We start from the raw sequence: 20038 nt of genomic DNA on the forward strand, positions 1-20038 counted from the left end.
GCAAATTTTCCCCAGAGACAATTTAAAAAGAGTTTGGCAATGGTTCTACGGACGGGGTTTTTCTCGATGTCTATTAGATTCATGAAGATGCCTTCCCGGCGCCGGATCTCATCGATGTAGTCTTGTTTCTGTTAGCTCGTTTGACAATGATCGGGGAATCCGGAAGCTTCTTGTTTAATTTTAAAAAAAAGTATCGATGTAAGATCGAAACAAATCCTGGCTAGTCTTTTCAAAATGCCAGACTTCATAGATGCGGTCGAGCCGATAGCCGAGATCTAGAGCTTTGTGTACTTCTACGGTCACCCAGGTGCCAGTCAGACTGCGTTCTGAATCGCTGTGACTGCATCGATCGTCGGGTCCTAAGTTGCGATGTTCGGCGCAGGTTTGGCATAAGGGGAAAAGTAATTTTCCTCCCGTCTTATAGGGTAAGACGGGGTGATACAGACCTCGTGGTGGTAAGACACGACAATGAATGAGACCAAAGTACTCTCTCACATTCTTGAAATCGCTGGTGATGACTTGAGGATGATCGATGGGAAACGTTCTGTATTTCAACACGTAAGGATAGAGAACACACATCGACGTATCGCATATCTCCCTCCTCGCAATACAGACGCGTGGCATTGGTACGACCTCCGTATAAGGCATCGCGGGGATTTAAGGGGTCCTGAATATCGAGGTCTCGTAGTAATGTTTGTAACTCTGGATTGTTTTTCACTTGTCGATCAAACTCGTGTTCCCAGATGCTCACGACTGTATATCCTTGTTGCTCTAAGGCGGCGGCGCGTTTCAAGGTTTGCTCATACAGGGTTTGATACGTCTGCTGGACTCGATGGGGGTGGGTTTCCGTCAACAGATTCGGATAACAGGTGGGGCACCCGTGCCAGTAGCAGCCGTAAAATTCGTACACGGTGCGGGATTCCTCCTCGTAGCCGTCCACCGTATAAGGGCCTATGGTAATTTCGCCCCCGTTCTTAGCATGACGTATGTTGCGGTCCAGGGAGGTGAGCCAGCGACAGGCCTTGGCCGAGTAGCGGCGCGACGGTTGATATCCCATATTGGGTATGATGGCTATGGTGTCCTGTGCCATGAATCCTCGGCGATACGATAAATCAGCCGTGCTAGCAAAAGTGATGGATTCCTGAAACGGGTCGACGCGGACGAGTCCGTAGAGCGTCGCCTTAAATTGCGCACAACAACGACGTAAAATATCCACATCCGAGATACAGTAAGCCAGGAATTCCTTCTGGAAATCGAACACTTTCCCGGCCTGTTTAGTGTACCAGATATAGAAGGCTGCACGATTAGCGATCGACATGTCGTCAGGATTGTAGTAGTGAGCATCGGGATAAGCCCCCACGTAATTCTGGTTTTGTTCCGTGTTAAAAAAGTGGGGGAAATAACTTTTTTCAGTTCTGTTAATCCAAACGCAGAGGGCATCTTGGCGAGGGCAAAGGGGAGGAAATTGTATGAATCGATGAATCTCAAGCCGAACACACCCATACACAAGATTTTACTGCCGTTGAGGATGACTGCGGGTTTGATACAGGCCGTATGCACTAGATAGTTCAAGATGAATTGCCCATCGTATCCCTTGAAATTGTGCGCAATGGCGGTCGTTTCATCATGCTTAAAAGTCACTTTACCCTTCTCGTCCGTCTGGGATTGTAACAACCATTCCATAAACTGCTTTAAGGTGTCGGGGCCTTGAAATACGAAACGGCGTTGCGAGCCAAACGCATGACAGTGATCACACCGCATGTCGATGTCTAAACTATCGCAATGTTGACACACGCGTTCGGCCACACAGAGGTTAGGGGTGTGAACTCCGTTTTCCTGGGTACATTCAAAATCGTAATAAATGTACATTTTCAAATCCTTGTTGCGTTTGGGCTTGGGTTTCTGTTGAACGAAGCAGAGATGTGGGGTGGTGACGAGTTTCTTGCAGATGTGACATTGTGTTTTTCCACCGCACGCGTGCTGTTTTAATAATTTCTTTGTCATCCATTTCTGACACTGGTCACAACGTCCCATTAAACTACACACAGTTGTCGCGGTATTGCTACTGTAAGGTTTCAAGTGGGTCTGGTAACACGCAGCATTTCTAAAAAAATCCCTTACAATGAGCACATTCCGTGGGGGTGCCGTCTGGGGAACAGGGGGTGTCGGCTAAACAAAACGAACAGCGGTGAGGGCAGACGGTACGGTGGTCTTCGATGTGGCTATATCCAACATCACAGTAATCACAATAATATGTATTTTCCGTCACTCCCGGCATCGATGTTATGGTATCGTAATGCTCGTTATCCAACAGGATGTTCAAACATTTTCCGCTCCCCTGACCTCTGTAGATGGGGTCTAATCGTAATCGCTGCGTGTTTGTCTTAAAATGGAATATTTTCAAGCGATACTCGGGAGCCAAGACCTGATGTAATTTCTCCCATTCCTGAGCCCCACACGGTTGATCGTTTGCACACCCGGCGAGTTCCATGAGCGCTAAGACCTGTCGTTTCTGGTCGAGAGCTTGCGTATCCCCTTTTCTCATCTTTAACCATTTTTTATCCCATTCGGGGTCCGGAACCTTAGGTTTTTGACTGTGTAACTGTGCCACGGCAATAGCTCGGGGTAGACATAATGAATCGTCGGGGTTGTTAATACGAACGATAGCTCTCTTGGAGATCTTAAATTTCTTTTTATCGACTTGTAGATGCTTTTTCTTCATGCCGCCGCCACTCCCTTGAGGATATTTGACATGAAAAAAATCTAACTGTGTGGCTCCGTCTGTCATCAGGAACTCTTTTTTAGATTGCTGTACGGCTTCTATTTTGTTTAAAATTTTATCCTCGTTGAGGTTTTTAGACTGGGTAAATTCGACCCAAATCTCGGAATCCAAAGACGGGTGTCGAATGTTGAGCCGTACATAATCATTGGGGTTGCACTGCATTTCCCGTTTCACATTTTTGAGCATATCTTTGAATAATCGCCGAATAAAGGAAGAATCTGGAAGCTCTTTGAAAGTAACGTTGTACACATTTTGTTTCACTTTAAATTTCCTGGAATGGCGGCCTCTGTCGAGTTTGATTCGATAATATTCCGACACTAACTGGCGTTTTTCTCTGGCTATCCCCCCTCCCCGCTGTAAAAATCTCACTCGTTGCCAGTTTTCTCTGCGGAGTTCTAATTCACGCTCTCGCTGTATGTGTAGTTGTTCCTCTAAAAATCTCAATCGCTGTTCAATATAATTGGTTGGGAGCCCATTTCTGCTATTCCGTAAGTCGTTGGGTATTCGCTCAGACATGGTGATGAAAGTGACAACGCGAATTGTGTATTGCGTTTATATACTTATTGTGACGTCATAGAAAAACAGGTTTTTCTACAACGTCAGCTATAATGTTCCAGTCCTAGCTCGGTCACAGCGTCATATAGAATGTTCCACAACGTCAATAACACTCTAAATTAATTAAATTGTTTATTTAATAAATGTGTAAACTTAAAATCATGCGTTTATTATTCATAACACTGTGGATTTTAAAGGATTTTAAAGGATTCACACACGGCTCAGGCCTCGTCGTCATACCAACTTTGTTATCGATTTTTCCTACACCTGCACAGCACGCGCTAGGCACGCGCTAGGCACGCCCCGCCTTAGCAACGCGCTACCTCGACACACGCTAGGCCTCGGCCGCTCTCCAGTGCGTTCTAAAACTTGACTTTTTGACCTCAAAAGTGCACTCAGTTGAACCACCCATCGAGCCGCCTTATACTACTAAGGGACGGGTCGTCCCGAAAATTTGGCAATCTGGTTGTTCGTGACGTTGGTCATTTTAGTGCTTTGTATATATATATATATATATATATATATATATATATATATATATATATATATGATGTTACAGTGATTCAGCAGTCTCTTTTGAATTCGGCATTTCGCAAATTATATATACGTTATAACGATCTAGTTTGCCAATACAACCTATCATTGGGTCAAATGTTTTCCAATGTGTTCCATACCAAATATGCCCCAATAACTATACACTATACGCTGTAATAACAACGCTCTTTGAAATATGTACCCGTGCCAAATGTATGTTTTTGTTGAAAAATTTAATTCTGTCGAATAGGCCTTCTAATTTATAATATCTATACGATCCATCGATGTAATTGCTGCCGATAAAATCCGAGCAGCCAAGGCGGCACTTGAAGTCAAACTAATTGACATCTTTATCACTACATCTGATATAGTTGTATTTCATTACAGGTTCATATCATGGAGGTAATTATCTCGAGAGAAAAAATAATATGTCAAGAACGTCCGAAAGGTGTTTGAAAAGAGTGTAGGAATATCTTATTAAGACAAATATAATCAATATCGATGAAACAGAATACATATTGAAGTCATTATCAATATGTTACGGCGAAGTATTCAGTACATTGTTTGAATGTAAACATAGAATACATGATATAAGAGGTAATGTCGACCCTGAAGTATTGTATCAATCTATATTGTTCAACAACCTGATTTGGTGTAATGGTAAACTTCTTTGCTATGTAAATTGATTTTTTTTAAATAAGAGACCTGTTTGATGAAAACGGAAATTATCATGGTATCAATTATTTTTCTTATATTCCTGTAAACAAGTCTAACTAGATTTACGAATTACCACATTGAAACAAAGTAATCAAACTACATGTAATATAAAAGTATCGGCATACTTCAAAAAGCGTCTTTATAAACACAAAAACGCAAGTAACATTTTGTAAGAAAGTAAGAAGATAATACCCCTGAACTTGATAAATAACAAAATCAAACATCATAATTTTATCAACAAAACTTTTATAAAATCCTTCTGTGAGAGATTCTGGTTGAAAAGTTTTGATTTCAATTTTGAGAAAAACAAAACAAATATCTATACTTATAAATGAGCGTATTTTGACAACGAACTCCAAAACGCTTGTTCCAGAAATACTGTTTGTACCTTTATTACTGTTTCATATGTCAGGTGAACTACGTAAGCTATGCAATAGAATCTTACTTGATTAGTAAATTTCGCAGAATTCATTAAAACTACTTTTGTTTTCGATAAACTACCCTGAAATAGTAAAAATGAGAGTAAAGTGGGGGACACGCATTGGCGGTTCTAAGTCTGTTTTGATTTTCCTTTTAATGACAACGTAAAAATTAAGAAATGAACAGCACGTTTGAGCTGTTCATGTTCAATATGAACGGATTTGGATTTGAGGCAAATTCTGTGAATCACGTTAGCGAATGTACCACATTAACACGATTCACAGAGAATTTGCCTCAAATCGAAATCCGTTTATATTGACCATGAACAGCTCAAAAGTGCTGTTCAATTCGTATATTTATATTCATTTACTAAAACATCGTTTGTTTACATTGCTTCTATTTTGTTGCATATAACGAACTCCAAGCCTCTGTCACAGTTGTAATTGTGAGGTACGTCAACACATAGACATGACGTCACATTTCGTCTCACCCTGCCTTTTATCAACATTGCAGGTTGCACTGCATTTTGGAGGTAGGAGACCGCAAGATTGGGATGATAATCCACGTAAGTTTATAATCGTAATCCAAAGGTGTGACTTGCGATATCTTTGAAACATATGTTGTATTTTTTTCAAATCATTTACGCCCTCTCAGTCGCGTGCTTTAAACTAGTTCATAATCCGATCATAGTCAATATGAACGAATTGTGTCGCGTGCTGAAATTGGTTGGTTTATAGACGAAAATGTGATTTGTAATGTAAATATAATACAATATGGAGTAAATCCGTTGTTTGTCGATGCTTGCTTTTGACCTTACAGAAGAAAAAAGTTTTAGGGATTGCTGTACAATTATGCCTGTCCGTTTCTGTAATCGGTAATTTTAGTCTTGAATCAGCCTTATGAAACTTTCCAGAACGAAGCGCCAATAACAAGGCAACATAATAGACGCTTAGGTCCACAAACAATCGCACATTCTCGGGCCTCTCCGACAAGCCGAGAATTTACGATTGGTTTACAACATGATCAGTATAAGGTGGTGTAAGTGTTCAGTGTCAGTTATACTTATAATAGTTTTGACTAGGCCATGTTCATCATTTTGTGAAGCTTTATAATTATATTACCAGCGATCTGAAACATCGTTTGTTTTTAAAAAGACGATGTTCATCTGATATTTTTGATGTTCTTATTTTTGCAGTATTTTTAGAAGTCGCTGATACGATGTTTTGACATGATTTGTTAACAGTTACTGATATGCACATATTTATGGATAAACCCAAACAAAGTTTTGTGATGATACAGGTCTTGAAAGTAAGTAAAACGTAGAACAATGTCCAGTATGTAAAACTTATACGGTACCAATTTTGATGCACCAGATGCCCATTTCGACAAATAATGTCTCTTCAGTGATGCTCAACCGAAATGTTTGAAATCCGAAATAACAATGAAGTTTTAGAGCTATTATAGGGAAAAACAGCCTGCCAAAAATAAAAAGTGGAGTCAAATTCGTCTAAGGATAACAACTATGCATGAGGGAGATAATCCTTAATTTTGAAATGAGCTTAACGAAGTACTTAGCTACTGGGCTGTAGAGGCCCTCGGGGACTAACAGTCCACCAGCAGAGGCCTCGACCCAATGGTCATAATGTAAAACTTATACGGTACCAATTTTGATGTCAGATATCGAATGACCAGGGGCTGTTCAAAAAGTTTGCGTCTTATAACTTTAAAGCTTAACATTTTTAAGGAATAAGTCAAAGAAACGAGGCCATTGGCTAGAAGAAACGGGGTTGTTCATAATTTCGCCATTTAATTCTCGTACTGGACAAAAACTACCATCCAAATACTGAGTTGCAAATTGTGAAGTTATTCGAATGTGTGCAATTGATTCTGCAACTAAGAAAACAGTTCAAAAATACATCTGCCACATAAATAACATGAAAAGTAAAACATGTTATTGAAATCACAAAATGTTATAGATCACTACCCGATTAAAGAGGTTAAGAATCGCAATGCACATGCATTCTTGAACATGTAAAATTGATTTAGCATCTATGGTTACGATTCATGAAGTACACCTACAGCAAACTCATTTTATTTTAGTCTTTACTTAGTGCGTTATGGTCAATTCAGTATCAACAAAAATGAAAGAAGCAATGCACGTGCCTACGCGCGCATTTAACTGCACTTTTATCAATGCTGTTCATTAAGCCTTTGTATCATATGCATGTACCTAGAATATAGATTTCTAAAGGTTTGATCAAATATAAGAAAGTTACAGTGACTTTAAAATCGGTCTATCAGAATCCAGCACCGAGAAGTAATGTTTAAGGAGTACCAAGACACGCCCAAAACGTCAACATCAGACAACATTAATGAAAAATGAAAATACACATGTATTATGAACCTTTAAAAATTGAACATTCAGAAGACGATGTACATGAATGCGCGTGTGTTTAGGCATTTTTATACACCAATCTGCAGATATGTACATATTATCTACCTTCGCTGTGAATATCAGCCCATTAGCTTTATTCACAGGACGAAAGATCAGATACTATGAGTAAGCATTATCTGTTTACCGGTCACATCCACTGTGGGCCCTTTATCTTGATCAGATACTCCGTAGTCCAAATTAGTATGTAAAGGTGGATCAAACACTTGGTTGAAACACGTCAGACAGTATTCAACCCAGTAATTGCTTTCAGTTGCAAATTACAAAATTATAATGACCATTATAGAATTTGTCAAGTGCTGATTTTAACTAAAACTGCAGAAAATAAGCAAAACATGTTTCAAAGGTGAGGATAACACGCAGTGATCTCAAGGAAAGATATGAGTACATCTGGTTCCAAATAGAACCGGGATTGTAAATTGCTTGAATTGAAATAGATGGATTATGGAAATCAACGAGAAACAACCTTCAGCCAGTGAAGTTTTAATAAATGAACATTAATCATAAAAGTAGTCGCATAATTTATTAACATTGATTCTCAAGAATTCACACATTGTTGCCAAATCGTATATCTATTCATTTCTTTTTCTCTCCTTCTGACCCATTATACTCCACACACAAACATTACCCACTTCCGCCCCTACCCGGGGCTGAACTCACGACCTGCGGAACCAAATCTCCTAGCAGCATGTAACCAGCGCAGGTCGTGGAGTTCAACCCCGGGAAGGGGCGGAAGTGGGTATCCAAATCAAGTGAAATTTTCTGTGCTTGATATTAAATATTTTCTTCCCTTAGGGCAGTTATGTTAATTTAAGAGTCTATTGCTATATCCGTGCTTTATATAAAATATTTCGAATGCAATGTGTATCTTGTATGATCCTCATAAATGTATGATAAATAACTGTATCCTATTTCCATTCTCAACGACCGTGTAGCGTGTGACAGTGTGACGAGAATTCCATCGTCATCGAAAGCAAGTTTTAAGACTTGCCTAGATGGTCAAGCGGTCTAGATCTAGTGCGCTCGTTACATGCTGCTAGGAGATTTGGGTCCGCAGGTCGTGAGTTCAACTCCAGGAAGGGGCGGAATTGGGTCTCCAAATAAAGTGAAATTTGCTGTGCTTTATATTAAATATTTCTTCACTTAGGGCAGTTATGTTCATTTAAGAGTTATATATATATATATATATATATATATATATATATATATATATATATAAATTTATTAGATAGGATCGCGTGGGGATCCGGGTTAGGATAGATCCCCAGTACCCCTTGCTTGTTGTATAAGGCGACTAAATGGGGCGGTCCTTCGGATGAGATCGCAAAAACCGAGGTCCCGTGTCACAGCAGGTGTGGCACGATAAAGATCTCTTCATGCTCAATGGCCATAAGCGCCAAGCATAGGCCTAAACTTTGCCGCCCTTCACCGGCAGTGGTGACGTCTCCATATGAGTGAAATATTCTCGAAAGGGACGTTAAACAATATTCAATCAATCAATCAATATTAGATAGGATACAATTTTTTTTTTATTTCACATTTAATAAAAGACAGCAACTTTTTTTATTTTTAGAATTTAAAAAAAAAATGGAAATATAGAGTGCACCGGTCCCCCCACCCCCCACCCCCAATAAATATTGACCGGTCCCTAACCATCAATAATATTTAACAACTATGATATGTTTCCATATAAATGTAATAAATACTATGTAAAGGATATCAGGCATCGACCGTGCGCATTTTGTCTGCGCCGTAAGTCGAAGGTTTTTATAAGGGGTAGATATGTAGCTCTCTGGCCTGTGAGTCAGTCAAACTGTCCCAATATTTTCCTAGATAACTCATAATATAAAGTTGCAGATAATTTTCCGACAAGTTGTCCATGAAATATATCGTGAAATATCTCAACAAAAATCAAATATTTGAAGAAATTTGCTTTTCGCACTTTTTGACAACCATTGTTGGACTTGCATTTCACAAAAGAGGTGAGAGAGAGAGAGAGAGAGAGAGAGAGAGAGAGAGAGAGAGAGAGAGAGAGCAGTTACAAAAAGACGATAAATTTGCTGCCATGGCTCAGGGGCTTCAATTGCCTTACTTTGTAAATAATGTCCAAGACTTGGTTTATGCTTCCCCCTCGGGTAAAGCGATCTGCTGTGTCAATATGCAATACATTTCTGTCCTTGATATATGCATCGCCAAAGGTCACTTTTGCAATAATCTCCAGTCACGATTACTAACCCCTCTTGATAAACTCGCAAAGGGCTTTTTGGTCTGGTTCCTTATGCACAGGTGCTATCGTTCCAGTAACAGCGCGTCACGTGGGTCACTCGAATTTTGGGGATAGGCTTCTTAAACATTCCAATTAAACAGATTTTGGATATAATGCGCTGATAGTTTGATAGAAATATGTACTTGTAGTTTAATTTGAGGAACATTGGGGCAATCAATAAAGTGTAACCTGAAACGATAACTTGAAGTGTTCCCTAAAATAATGAAAACAAAAACACAATATTCCAGATATATACCCAACAGGTTAAACTAAAGTAACAAAAGGGAAAACGAATAAAGTATATTATCCTTTCTTTTACAATATTTATTTTATGCTACCACAATTTAGACCTTAAGTAATCTAAAATCATCACAAAATTTACTTATATGTAAAATCATTCCATCATGAAGGACGGAGATAACGAACAGTGGTCAATCCTATAACTCCCACAAGCAATATAGTCCTATAACTCCCACCAGGAATATAGTCCTATAACTCCCACAAGGAATATACTCCTATGACTCCCACCAGGAATATAGTCCTATGACTCCCACAAGGAATATAGTCCTATAACTCCCACAAGGAATATAGTCCTATAACTCCCACCAGGAATATAGTCCTATGACTCCCACCAGGAATATAGTCCTATAACTCCCACCAGGAATATAGTCCTATAACTCCCACAAGGAATATAGAATAAATAGGTAGGCAAACAATGACCCCTGGACACACCAAAAATGGGATCAGGCGTCTAGGGGGAGTAATCATACCCTGTTGACCGTTCACATCATCCTGTCTGAACCTTGCATGATATTAATTTTGTATATTTTTTTCTTTTCACATGTGATATATAGATATGTATACCATGGGTGTCAAAAGCATTTGCCGTTAACATAGGGAGACGGACTGGTATAACTTGCTAACTTTTTTTCGGAATCATATTGCTACTATGAAAATGATTGATTGATTGATTGAATATTGTTTAACGTCCCTCTCGAAAATATTTCATTCATATGGAAACGTCACCACTGCCAGTGAAGGGCTGCAAAATTTAGGTCTTTGCTCGGCGCTTATGGCCATTGAGCAGAAAGGGATCTTTATCGTGCCACACCTGCTGTGACACGGAACCTCGGTTTTTGCGGTCTCATACGTTTTAGAATTATAATTGTGATTTATAATACAATATGATATGTATAAACTAAACTAACAACATCTACAAAACGCGATTTAATTGTTGTTACAAGCGTACTCAAACGTACCCTAGCGTACTATGTTTGTAGTACCGTAAACAAACCACGGTGAGCCCTATGCCTTGATCAAGTAAATGGAGTAATCAGTACTCAAGACCTGGCTGCCAAGAACGGTCTAACAATCGCTGAAATCATCCTGTTGATCATGATGTTGATTTGTTACTTTTCAATAAGATATCTAAGTACGAAGCCGATGTGGAGGATACAGTGGTCTATTTTATCTCGAGTTCACAGGGATGTATTGGATCGAGATATGAATGAACATCATTATTGTTAATAGCTAAAACGTGGTCGCTCTATCTAAATGTCGAGTTGAAGTGTTATAGTGAGAGATGTATAAGCTTTTGGATGAATTATACCTCACAGAATATATAAAAAAAAATCCCAGGTCAGCTAACAAAGCAACACAATCCGTCCCCATGGTCATTCTTATAAACTGTTGGAAGACCTAATAACCAAAGACTACCAATCTATTGCCAAGGAGGAACTCCAGCATATTTTTATTTCAATTTCAGAGCACTTATTTGGAATCAGAGGGACTTGAAGAACCGATTGCTTATGATGTCAAAAAATATAGTCCTTAAATTATCATGGGGAATGGTTGTACAAAGTGTTCAGAAGTCATACGTTTTTGTGCCGTTGTTTTGAGAATTGAGTATCCAAATAAAAGTGAAATTTTCTGTGCTTTATATTAAACATTTCTTCACTTAGGGCAGTTATGTTCATTTAAGAGTTAATTGCTATTTCTCTGCTTTTTATAAAAATATTTCAAATGCAAAGTGTATCATGTATGGTCCTCTTAAAGACCGAGGAAATAAGCACCGCCTTCAATTTTACCTGGTCTGTAAACCCCTGTCAATCAGGAGAAATTTAGCTTCAGATTGGATGCTAGAAATTGATGGACATTTAGTTACTAATCCGTGTGTATACATTGTCCACCTCGTCTCTCGATCGAGGCGTCCGTGAAATCTTTTGATGTTTACCGCGTAGTATGCCAGCTCGATAGAGAAAGTTTTGATAAGAAAATTATGGCTTTGCATTACATCTATAGTCACAAAATATCATGAATTGAGTAGAAAATCTTACATATAATTACATCAATTATAATAAATTATGATGGGTTGTGTTTAGGAAGAGGTCCGATAGATAATTATGGATGGTTAGAACATCATTTACATGGACATGGATTAAATGCTCAAGAGACTGTACCGACTCTCATTGGAAATGTCGTGTTTATATATTATTATCAAAATTTTAATTATGAGTAAATACTTCATTAAAATTCCGTTTATATTCAGTTGAAATTTTATCAGCGTCATTTTACGACGAAACATGGCAACAAAAGTAACTGCAACTCTATCAGAAGAGAAATTATCCGCTGTAAGGGCCCTTTTTGCATACAATGGTGGGGATTGGGATGCCGAGGAAGAAGTTATATCTGAGGAAGTACCCTCTTCGTCTGGACCAGCTATTGAGGGAAATGCCGGAAGAGCTGAATGTCCCGACTGTTGGTGTAGGCCGTGCGTTATGGACGAGTCGCACAGACAACTTTGGTGGCCAGAAAATCCCGGTGTGCCGTCCAGAAAAAATAAATCTAACAGAAAAAAACTTTATAAGAAATTCTGGACTATTTTGAGTCATCGAGGGGTTGTGGGACGATGATCGTTATATCGCCAGAAAATCCGCCGCAGTACGAAGGGATTCTTGTAGGAATCTGTATGTTTGGTAGACGCACGGATACAAGAGAGATATCATGCCTGACTGTGTTATTAAATATTTCTTCACTTAGGGCAGTTATGTTCATTAAAGAGTTCATTTCTATTTCCCTATTTCCGTGCATTATATATATATATATATATATAAAGAGAGAAAAACAGCAAATAGATAGAGATAATCTTTACATACGTTCATTGGAAATATTATGATCCATATGGGCGCTGCCATTTTGTTTTGTTAATTTGTTGCTTCTACAGTTATTCGTGTTTTGATTTTTAATACCAAAAAATACAAGACTGACTTGCAATTTGTAATTCAAACATCCAATTTGTTGTAAATGAATGATACAATTATTATTATTGCATTTTTTAGCCAATTTGAATCATCAAATAGAAAAACAGCAATACGACTAAATAAATGGAAGAGTTTATGAGTTTCATTTTTTATGTCATACATTAAAATACAACTTATTTAATGTTGACAGCCAACAATTTGACCTTCTAAATGCAGGAATAAAAAAACATAATTTGTGTTATGTAAACATTTATAAGTAAACAAACAAATCAGTGAAACATCAATTTTATAATACAATGCATCGTGCAAGATGATATTTATTTTGAGTACATATACACCACAAACAACACGTAATACAAAGCAATTATAGACATTGTTTGACAAAACACAAACTTGTAATATTTATATTTTCAAGATATCAAAAATGTGCTTCCCTCGCCGCCCAGGAAAAACCATAGATAAAAATCACAACGTTTGTGAAAAACTATGGAAACCTGTGTGTCCGCGGCAATATAGTGCGAGGTAAACAAAATAAATGGCGGACCCTCATTTTTACAACAACAACAACAAAAGAAATTGCTGTTTTAATTCAAATAAAACTAACATAAAAAAACGAGACTTGCTCAAGAAGAGCGTGCGTGCGCTAGAAAGTGACAACACAGCCCCGGGATTCGCAATCGAACACGTAATAATAATACACTTAAATATCATAGGTCATTGCTATGTAAGCTTTTCGAAATAACCCCACGACACTTCCGCTATTGAAATTCTAAACATATTGTAAATTGTTTAACGTCCCTTGAGAGAATTTTTCACTGATATGGAAACGTCACCATTGCCGGTGAAGGTCTGCAAAATTTAGGCCTACGCTCGGCGCTTATGGCCTTTGAGCAGGGAGGAATCTATATCGTGCCACATCTGTTGTGACACGGGGCCTCTGTTTTTGCGGTCTCATCCGAAGAACCCTCCCATTTAGTCACCTCTTATGACAAGCAAGGGGTATTGAGGACCATTCTAACCTGGATTCCCAAAGGATCAGTGTATCTGTGGCATGTCTTCATTTCAATTGACTTGTGGATGAGAGGTGAAGAAGATGAACAGTGATTAATCTCATAATTCTAAAAGATTACAAAAAATCAAAGATAGGGTAAACACGGACCCCTTGACAGAACAGAGTTGGATCAAGTGCCAAGAATGAGTAAGCATTCCCTGTTCACCGGTCACATCCGTCCTGGGCCTGCTGTATTGATTAGGTAAACGGAGTAATCAGTAGTTGAAATAAATGTGTAAAGAAAGACCTAACATCTGGTACGAAACACGTCATATATTATTGGACCCAGTGATAGTTCCTATTTGCGAATTAAATCACAAAGTAAATATGATAGAATGTACGTAATGCTGACGTTATAGAGGACTTTTCAAACCCTTGTCAGTTGCTTTCTGAATTGAAATAGAGCATGGGAACATACATATCTTGTGATCAGTCATAAAAACCTGTTAATTTGTTACACACTAATCTGATTCTACGTAAAATACTCTGAACTTCCTATCAAAAAGATGCAAAGATGATGGAGTTCAACCTTGCCAATATTTAAACAATCTCTTAACTCCACATTTGGAAAGATCGGAAACGATTCATCAAACGTGAAAATCAAGGAATAGTGATCGATTTCATTCCTATAAATAATACAATACCAGAGTAGGGCAAACAAGAACCCGGACACAGATATCTATAGTTCTGGAATTCCAAATTTAATGTAACGCATGAGTCATTTTCCATAGGGCTTGTTAATGAAATAAGAATACAAGGTATTTGATTTTCGTCTATTCGTGAAGGAAATCATTTTAGTTTCAAAGATATTTACTGTTTTTTCATGTTACAACTCAATAGCTCTCCTGTCAATGAGGTGTGACTTGACAATATAAAAAGGACAGTGTATTGAAATGCATTCGCTTTTTTCACGATGATGATTATATTGCATAAATATTTAGACTCCAATTTTCTCTAAGTTTTAAAACTTGCAATACACGAGGCCTTATGTCTTTGATAAACATGTTCAGTTTACAGGGATTTCGGACGTATCGATTAAAATTTCACATCAGATGTCCGCTGCTTACTTCTTCATACGTTCATAATGCTCTTCGTGTAGACGTTACATGACTCAATTTTTCCTCAGCAGCATCAACTGCCATTTTAATGAAAGACACTGTATACTTAATCTCAAAAACCTTACAATTGATCAAAACATTTTTCTTGTGATATTGGACCTAGAGAAGGAAATTGAATATTATATTTTGGCTTTCTTAATATTTTTTGTCTATTTTACTTCATTTAGATCAGTTTTACCCATTTTCACCTTCTTTCAAGTTTCAGGTATTTCAGGTCTTTAGTAGCAGATAGAGTCAGGATCTTTTCTAAAAGAAACAACCAAGATAGAACGAATATAGAAACATTATTAAAATACATGTATGAGGAAGTAACTAAAGTATATTTGGTATGAAATTTTAATTGATAGGTCCAAAATCTTCCACACTAGTCTGAATTCCGCTGCTGTCATAGGCAAGATACAACCAGTTGACCTGGACCGGTAACTGTCCTACTAACAACAAACAGGTGGAATCTAGAGAGCTATGACGAATATCTCTGTTATTTCAAGAACCTGTTGCTGGGACATATAGTTAGTTATAACATTATTCTATGCAGGGAGACCGGCAAATTACGCATATCGCACCTAGTTTCTGGTTGTTTAGCCAATTGAAGCGAGTGGGTAGTTTTATTTATCTGGGTAAGAGTTAGACCCATTTCTATAGTAATGGTATCACAGAGTTCGGGCCCAGAACGGGCTTAGCCTCCGTGCATTTTGGTAACACTTTATCAAACAAGAAATGTTACAAATATCAAATAAACTATTGTCGTATCCAGGTGATTCTATCTAATTTCTAGAATAAGGTAGCGAGGATTAATGTAAATAGACAGATATATACTTATATTTATATTGATTGATATACACACGAACTCAAGTACGTGGTGCGGTATGTGTAGAATTGATTATCTCGGTATTGCTTCTTTTTTAGGAATTAAAGTAAGTTTTGCTCATTTTTGCTCATTCTATTTAGCAAATAACATAGGAAAGTCAACCCATTAAACATGTCAATTGCATTTAAATTCTTTATCTGAGAATCTCATCAAATGGAAAGTAACATATCGAATGTTGAACTGGCTGTTATTTTACAATTGTAACAGACGGAAATGCACTCTCAGACATTGAATTCATCGTGTTAATATATCACAATAAGCTAAATTGGCTGATAGTAGAATCATCAAAATCTCCGGATGTATGTACTTACACTGTAGTACGCGGAACTTATCCATCTATTGGCGACGAGTGTTGTATTCCGATTGTTTGTATGCCAACTAATGATGACTTAAAACTTTGTTTAAAGATATTATGTACAAACAAATATGAAAGGAATACAATCTGCGTTGGGTATTCAGAGATATATACAGATATACAAACCAACGTAGGGTTACCTCAAATTCTAGTGATCGATATTTTTATGGAATCGTAGAAATACGTTCATTTAGATTTATTCAATTGTTTGATTTAATTAGAATTCCACGTCATGATTTGGGTGGATAGCTACATTTTCAAGTTTTTGGGGGGTATTAAACTGAGAATTTCCACACAAGTTTCAAGAAAAAAATTCAACGCATCCTTTATTCGCAACTTTGACAAACCAGTAGTTGCCATGAAACTTTATCGATCCCACAACACGAAGAACATGCCCTACTATTACAAATCACCTATCCAAGGACGTTAACAGTCGATGCCAGCACTTGCAAGACCGTGAACAAAGCTAAGACAACTGATGAACAGAAAGACCAGGATTATAGTTTGTAACCATTTAATGTAAGCACGATGACTGATAAGAAAGCATAATGTTTCACAATTTTCAATACCCAATAGTAAATTGATTATTGTTAGGCTGTTCTTAACACATTGATTTTGACTACGGATTTCTCCGTTTGCCTGATCAAGACATGCAGGGCTCACAGCGGGTGTAACCGGTCGACACGTGATGTTTACATTTCCTAGGCACCTGATCCAACCTCTGCATGCATCAACTCATCAACAAAATTCTAAACAAAAAAGTGAGGATGGGTTAATTATCATTCATGGGACTGTGATCAATAATCTTTTCGCTAAAGCCAATGCTCATCATCCATTACTGAAATTCACACACTTAATTTCAAAGTAAAGTATGCATATCGTAGATAAAATTACATACAAAGGAAACTAATTCAACAGTGATCAATCTCGTAACATATGAAAGGTGAAAATAACGAACGTTGATCATCCTGAATTCAAGTTGAATCGAATATATTTTATTTTGTTTGTGTCTATGTATATTTGATAGATATTGTTTTATTCTCTTCATTTCTCAGCTTTTCGTTTGGAAAATTATTTCAAATATCGATATAGAGAAACTTCACAGCAAATTATATTTTTACGGTCTGTAAACTTTTGTGATTTTAGCTAGTTGTACTGCCAGGACGCGCTTGCATAATGCAATATAGCGTCATATGTATAGTATAACTTTAAAATGCACAAATATATCGTATACGGTGCATAGTGGTTTTAATTTATCATAGAGTATTTGGGTAGGATCAACATGGAAATTGTTTATCGTAGAAGGCGAGTAAATGGGGCGGTCCTTCGGATAAGACCGCAAAAACCGAGGTCCCGTGTCACAGCAGGTGTGGCACGATAAAGATCCCTCCCTGCTCAAAGGTCATAAGCGCCGAACATAGGCCTAAATTTTGTAGCCCTTCACCGGCAATGGTGACGTCTGTTTATCAGTGAAATATTCTCGAGAGGGACGATAAACAATCATTGAAATAATTTAGTTTGATGATACATGTTTTTCTCTTAAGTTTATTGAACTGATTAAGCAACCTGCAGGTCTCTTAGCCAATCTGAAATTGGGTAATGCGTGGTTTTCTGTTGCATTCTGGGATGTATAAGTTGAAATGTAAGATAATATTTCCGCAATGGCAGAATCTGACGTGCTGCATATCAATTATTAGGTCATTCTTTACATAGTGATTTTAACTACAGGTTACTTAGTTTATTGGTCAAAATATATGACTCACATTAGGTGTACCCGGTGAAGAGGGGCTTTTGGTATTCTTCCTAAGCTCCTGATCCCACCTATCATGATGAATTCCATCATAATTTGTATCAGAGTTTAAAAAGACTTATGCTTAATTCTAAAAAAGGAAACATTTTACTGTGACATTGCATCCATACAACAAGATGACATAGCTAACCAGGAACATATATAATGCTCATATGAAGAAATGGTAGAAAATTAGACATGTCTTTCAAATGCGTCATCTAACAACCCAATAAAAAATAAATAAAATGCGCTGTCTCTATACAATAAATGCTTATTATGACAAACATGTAGCCATCCACTTTTAAAGATTAAAAAATGAAACATGTGAAACTACATAATGCCCCCTGTATATGATAACAGCTTAATGCTTCCCGTGTTTGATTATCACCGTGAAGATAAGTTTGAAAGTATATAAGTTTAAGAACGTATAAATCTAGATTTAGATACATCTTGTTTTTATTGAGGACATTGTTTATGTAACAGATTTATTTAGATTGTCTCTTTTTGAAATCAGTTCACTGCCATCATGGTGTTTTACGTCGCGTTAAAAATATTTCAGTCATATCTCCATGGTGATTAAAAGTTGTTAAGTGTACACAGGTGTTGGAGTTTTATATTAGCCTACTACTCCAAGTCTCTTATCTAAATATTGGATATAGTCAATGTATTTCAGGAAATCACAAATAAACATTCAAAATTTAAAAGTAGATAAGGAAACGTTGTTGAAAGTTAACACATTAAAGTTTAAACCAATTATTTCAAATCCGCCATGTCTAAATATAATTTGTATTCAATCAGAACGTAAGTTTCTCGCCAGATGACGATAACATATTAGAACATGTGTTATCTTTATCTTCACGATGACGGAGAGTGTACTGTGTATCGTCACATACTGACACTCTTTATACAACCCTCGGCATATCATCCTCGATATGTATTCCGGAACGGCGTAACCTTCAGACATGGACTGCTAGATAACGTGGTTCAATAAGTCCTTCAACACAGGCTACAGTATAAAGGACATAGATATGAAATTAATTCCGATTTCACAGTAATTGATTAAGCCAAATAGCAGCATTCTAAATCGACAGTTCGAAGCTTCATGTCTGTCCTTAGGGTTGATTTCTGCGGATTTGAACCGTTGTGGATCTGATTATGACTGATGCACCTCCTGTAATACATTACAACATTCGATGTATTGATCGTAAACATACTCATTGATGCAATCAATAAAAATGAAATAATCAATTGTACTACAATATCTAAAATCATAAATGTATATTTCCGTCCAGATACTCAGTAAATGGGTTTGGTATTTTACCTGATCAGAGTTTCCTCGATGCATGTTTACTAATTGTTTCCATTGAAATGAAAATTGTTAGTAGTCTGGTCATTTATATCGAAAATGACCAATTTGTCCATAATTAGTTAAGAGATGAATTCCTGAATAAATACCCTTGGACATCTTTGTCATCGTGTACCATATTTTCAATTCACCACACGGAAAGTAGGTCGTGCAAAAACCACATCATTCAATGTTTGGTTGAAATTCCTACATGATTTCGATACTTCTGATTCCTATCAAAAGCCGAAGTATTGATGAGTTCCCATTACCGCTTAGAAATTAAGGGTCAACCAACAGATACATGTACTTATAACATTTCAAATTTTATAAATTACATAAAAAACCATTAAAAAAGATAAGTGCGTGAGAGAAATCAGTTCAATATCAGAAGCTTTCATAACTGCCAACACCGTGGCTTAGATATTGTACAAATAAATATTAATCATTATTAAATATTAATCAAATATTAATTATATTATGAATTATATTGAATATTATGCCAGACGATGGGCTATATGTGAAAATG

General features: G+C 37.2%; 1 protein-coding gene across 13 annotated transcripts in view; it reads right to left on the reverse strand.

Annotated features, from left to right (window-relative positions):
• LOC125666012 (leucine-rich repeat-containing protein 15-like) overlaps positions 1–20038 on the reverse strand; it is a 304143-nt gene that overhangs the window by 58728 nt on the left and 225377 nt on the right. For 2 of the 13 annotated variants that reach the window (XM_056151262.1, XM_056151258.1), the window contains 2 exons: positions 19623–19745; positions 13219–19338 (listed from right to left, as the gene is read on the reverse strand). The exons of 7 other annotated variants lie outside the window; for them this stretch is intronic. The gene's annotated coding sequence lies outside the window, so the exon portion shown is untranslated. Of the gene's footprint in view, positions 1–13218; positions 19339–19488; positions 19746–20038 lie in introns of those variants that run through there. 4 more of the 13 variants (XM_056151259.1, XM_056151257.1, XM_056151267.1 and 1 more) reach the window with 2 other exon arrangements.

The sequence above is a fragment of the Ostrea edulis genome, chromosome 10 (genome assembly GCF_947568905.1).
Source record: "Ostrea edulis chromosome 10, xbOstEdul1.1, whole genome shotgun sequence".
Lineage (NCBI taxonomy): Eukaryota > Metazoa > Mollusca > Bivalvia > Ostreida > Ostreidae > Ostrea > Ostrea edulis.